Raw genomic sequence first — 5625 nt, forward strand, 5'->3', positions numbered from 1 at the left:
CTGTCTTCAGCTGTCTCTATCATAAAGGCAATAAAAGCCCCAAAAAATACTTTAAAAAAAATATATATATATGTTATTTGACAAATGTCTGTTTGCTATCTATCACAGAATGCGGTAACACAATAGAAATACTTTTTGTATATTTGCAGTATTATGAACCTTACCATGTTTTTATCTCCACTTCCTGTTACTTTCTGCTGTTTACAAGGTTCATTATTAGAAGGTCGGTCAGCTCAGTTTATGGGAATTATTAAGGTTCAAATCCCCTCTGCTCCACACTGTCACACCAAACTCCATTCAAAAACGGATTGAGATAGAGGGAGAGTCTATACTGCAGTCAACCACCAGGGGGAGATACAGAGAGAGTCTATACTGCAGGCAGCCGCCAGGGAGAGATAGAGAGAGTCTGGTTCACTGTTGGAGAGCTGTCATGTCATCCATCTATATACGTGGATGGTGCTGATTGGTCAAATGTACAAAAACATTTCTAACAGTCAGATAAGAAGGATGTTTGCACATTTGAAGCTTTATTATTTGTTGAAATATTGAAAATTAAATATTTCTGTGACTGATATATTTAATAACCTCATAACCTTATATCAGCTATATTATTACAGTATTAGGGTTGTAATAACTCAGTAGGTGTTCCAGTTTGTGTCACTTACAGCGTTCCCAGTGGGAGCAGATTTGGGGTCTTTGTGGAAGGTGAGGATCCCTCCGTGGAGGACGGTCCAGGACTGACTCCAGTTCTTCCTGTCCAACAGTAACAACAACAGCACAATCAACAAATGCTGTGGAATCACGTTATATTTCATATATTATATAAAAATCTACAGAGAGATAAACTGAGAGATAAAGTATACGGTCCAATAGTGTTTCTTGCTCAGAAGGGTTTCTAACTGTATTTAGCCATGATCAGAGCTGTTTGAGTCCTCTAAAGTCTGAAGAAAGGTGTTCAGTCCTTCCTTTATCATCTCCTTTAGCAGAGGATACACTGGAGCCTTTTCCATACCAAAGGAGATAATGCCGTCCCATAATTTCTTGGGCCGGCAAAAATTAAAGCAACGTACCGATGTAGTTTCACCATGTCAGACCCAGCAAATGTAGAAACAACAGAGCAGCTGTTTCATGTTTGTAACAACATCCAAAACTAGTGGAAATCCATAAATATAGATTTGCTCTTGTGCAATTCTGTCCATTTAGGAGTCAGACAAATAATCAACAAAACAATGTATAAATAAAATGTTTTCTCTACTTAACAAATGTCTAAAAACGTCAAAAGCAGCCAGAAACCCCCTTTTATTGGAATATATTTAACTCTTGTTCAAGTCCTTAATTTTATTTAATGAATATTTTAATGGCTGAACTTTTGTTTTTATTTTCAACAATATCTTCCTGTGATTAACTGATGGTTAAATGAAGCCTTTTTATAACCTGAAAGCATCCGCTCTCAGGAGGAGTGATCTCTGTAGCACTGAGTTTGTCACTATTGTTCTACCATGTGTCAATAATAATAAATAAATAAATAAAGTTGAATCAAAAAGAAAAGAGCCTAGTGTAAAAGCAGTTCTTATGAATTCTCCTTCACATCTTTCCACAGAGTTCGAGGAAAATTGTTCAGGATGGGACACAGGACATAACATTTTGTACTTTTTGAACACAGCTAGTCTCACCTGATCTTTTTGCCGTTATCGGCTATTTTGGTCTTGTTGATGATTCCTGCTTTCTCCAGCAGATGGCACTGTAGAGACAGACAGACAGACAGGCTGGTGAGAGCTCAGGTTTCTCTGAACCGGCAGGTCGGCTTTGAAACGTGACTCCTTTGTAAACATGGGAGTGGTGTGTGTGTGTGTGTGTGCAGTTTTATATCTGTGAATAAAAACTACCTGAACATGTTTTCACAGCCTCAGTTTGAACACTTATCAAAAACCTCCTGAAGAACCCACAAGAGGGTCATCAAGAATCTTCCTCAGTGACCCACAACAATCCTGAGAACCTCCACATGTCTTCCTTTGAGGTCTTTTCCACCAACAGGGAACCGGCTCTGTTCCGGTTCCTAAAAGTAGTTTCTGAGCATTTTGACCAAAAACATTACTGTTCAGGACCTGAAAAGTTGGTTCTCAGCTGGAACCAAAACATACCTACTCCTTGTAATGATGTTAATATAATATTATATATGTGCAATAACAAACACATAATAACATAATAAGGAAATGTTGTTAATTAACGGCAAGTCATAAAAATGATACTGAAGTATGATTAAAATGTTTATTGACAATCTTTTATGTGTTTACTGCAAAAATAGGCAATGTTGCAATACTACCAGTCATAGCGACTATGCATTATTCAAAAGAGAGTTGGGTGTGGTGAGATAGTCCTTAGAAACACCTCAAGGAGCCCTAGAACATCATTACCATCAAGCCTCATAAAATCTCCATAAAACCCCAACAAGGATCACTAGATTAGTCCACAATGACTCATAATGCCTAAGGACAGCTAAAACCTCCTCACAGACCTCTACAAACTTCTGATGGACCCCTAGACCTTCCTCAAAGACCCCCTGTCAAGGACCTGTCAAACATCTTTAAAGAAACCTCAAATCTCCTCATTGACCCATAATTTCTACCCAAGGACACCTAAACCTCCTCAAGGTTTCCAGGACAAGAACAACATGGTAACACATAGCGCACCTCTAGATCTTCCTCAGTGATCCTCAAGAGTCCTTTTTAATAATAATACCTCTTTAATGTCTCCAAGAATTTCCTCAAGAACAAGAACATTTAGCTCAAAGACCCCCAAAACATCCTCAGACAACCCTTGGACTACATTAACAACTGCTAGAGGCTCCTCTCGAACCAACAAATACATCCCAAAGAACCTTGGATCTTTCGCAATGATCCCCAAAACCTCGTCACACTTGTCTCTCAGTTTGTTTTATTCCAGTTTGTCATTAAAATATCTCTGCTTGATTCAATTATGTAATTGATTTTAATTTGTTGCTTTATGTTAGTGTTGTTAGTTCCTCATCGTCACCCTGAGAACCAACAGCAGAACCCGACCAAAGCTTCAGAGGTGTTAATACACATAATGAATATTAATATGATTTGGAGGGTTAGTGGAGAAACACAGGGCAACTTTCTGGGCAATATTTAAACCCTGAGGTCCTGTGTGTCTGAACTGCCCAGAAAGTTCCTTTCAGATAACAAGTTAGTTTTAGAAATTATATAAAATGTTAGTTTGATTCTCCGCGGATTCAATCACAATCACTTGTTTCTGACAGAGACAAACCAACACACCCAGCAACCAATCAGAGTCCAGGACCTACGTTTAATTGGTGGGAGCCTGTGCTCCGATTGGATAGATTCCTCTTCAGCCTGTGCCTATCAAAAAGCTTGATGAGGGAAAACAGGATGACATCAAGAATGAATGGACTGTAATGGATCAGGCAGTGAGACAGGCGTGTGAGAGGGTGAGACAGGTGAGTGTGTGTCTACCTGTGGGCTGTCGGGAGACTGTCTTCTGTTGACCTCAGTGAAGTCTGAGACGATCCTCCTGTGGCTAGGAGCAAATGTCTGAAACACAAAAGGCGTCAGTTTTTATCATCGTCATTTATTTTACCTTCATTAAACCATTTAAGTAGACTGAGGACCAATTCTCATTTACAATGATGACCTAATCAACAGTATTGGTTGCCTTAAAAGTATACATTTTGTGTTTGAAATCGGGTATAGTTTCAGGAAAGGCTGGCGGCTTCGGTTGGGGCGTGTCTGGCGATACAAGGTAAATTTCCATACTGGCTAAGCCTGTGACCATTCATGTGTTTGTTATTTTTTTAAGGCGCCAATCCAGGGCCAACGATTTAGTGCAAAAGCGGGCAAGTGGGCTTAGCTTATGCGCCCCCCCGCATGAAAGTTCTGCTAGTTCTGGAAGCCCGCATGTGATTTCAACATTGAATGAAGATGGACGCAGGAAAAAGCATTGGCAGAAGAGCTAAATCGTGGCTGTTACAGCAAATCTATGGCCAGTACTTTAGCGAGACGGGCGAATCTAAAAAAGGACATTTTCCTTGAAATAAGCAGTAATTCATGATATTTCAGTTGCAGATTTGTCACGTTATTTTGACATTAACATGTAATTCCAGGTATTTTTCTTAAAAGTAAAAGATTGCAAAAAAATTACAAAGTGATTACTTAATGTCTTGTTTCTTAATAAATGAACTTCCACAGTATTTGAGTTTGGTACTTTACTCGGAGTAAGATCAGTACTGTGTAATGAACCGCTGATAGAGAGTCTGCAGGTTTTACCTGAGCGTGATGTCACTGATAAGCCCCGCCCTCTCCGCAGATGTGGGGCGGGGTTTTGTAAAGAATCGCTGCCAGACTTGTTTTACTTTGCAGGTTTGAATCAGGCAGCTGACAGGTGAGTGTGAACTTAATATGAGACATTAGAAGGGAGCCAGTACTGCTGGACTCGGATCAGGTTTATGAGCAGTCCTACGTGTTGGGGGGGCAGAAAGAGATGGCAGGATAGCACGGGGGGTTAGCATTAGCGTTAGCTTCGGAGCTGATTGTAGTTTGACTTGTTCTGACAAAGAAGAGGAACAATAACTGTCATCTCTGTGTTTGTGTGTGGCAGCTGCTGTCGTCTGTTTCTGTCCCACTGGGAAACACACACATTTTATTTAATGATAAACTAGCTATACAGTTAGGTTAGATGTACAGTCTATATACACATAATTCTATACAGACATAGATAATTATATAAATATAATATATATATATTAATATTATATTAAATATATATATATATTTTTGGGCCATACTAACGAATGTTGCTGAAGTGTGGTTTTATGATCAGTTTGGTTTTTGTGAGTTTTCTGAAGCTGATGCAGAGTCCCTGAATCCTGGAAAACCTGAAAATATAGAGAGCAGTTTTCCAGTCATGGAAACACCTGAAAATTCTTAAAATGACCAAATATCTAATTTGTTGTCCTGAAATTTAATATGGAGGGATTTTTTTTTATTTTCCAACAAACGCTTTATTTCTAAGACTGGAACTGTGCGTATGAGTCTGTATTGATTGTTTGCAGATGAGAACCAGTCGACAGTTAACCTCTAATGGCTAATGTAGCTAGCGGCTGGATGGTTAAGGCTGTTACATACTCGCCATTCCCGACCTGTCGCGCACAATTGACGTGAAATGACTAGATCTCGCTGGCGACAGGACTTAGGCAGGTCGCCCAGGTTCACTCTTTTTTTTCATCTGAGGCACCAAAGTGGAATGGGAGAGACTTCACTTCCTAGATGAAGTTCAATGCAAGCTTTCGGCAAGGTGGCTTCAACAGGCATCTGTACGATCTTCAATGAAGGAACAGAGATGCAGAATTCATGAGAAATCGCCATGAATTGGGAAGGGAAGATTTGGAAATCAAAAAGAGGTTGCCATTGTTTACCTTGTTCTTCTTCTTCTAGTGGTAGAAATAGCAAAGTCGGTAGCCTTTCCTCAGTTGCGACACCTTGTTCAGGAGAAGACTGAACTAGTGTCGCGACCCCAGCGCAAGTTAAATAATTACGGTGCTCCCGTGATGTCACATTGTCGCGCTACAGGTGGAACGGCGAGTATATA

Source organism: Morone saxatilis, unplaced genomic scaffold (assembly GCF_004916995.1).
Source record: "Morone saxatilis isolate NCDOM2014 unplaced genomic scaffold, NCSU_SB_2.0 Contig14, whole genome shotgun sequence".
Lineage (NCBI taxonomy): Eukaryota > Metazoa > Chordata > Actinopteri > Moronidae > Morone > Morone saxatilis.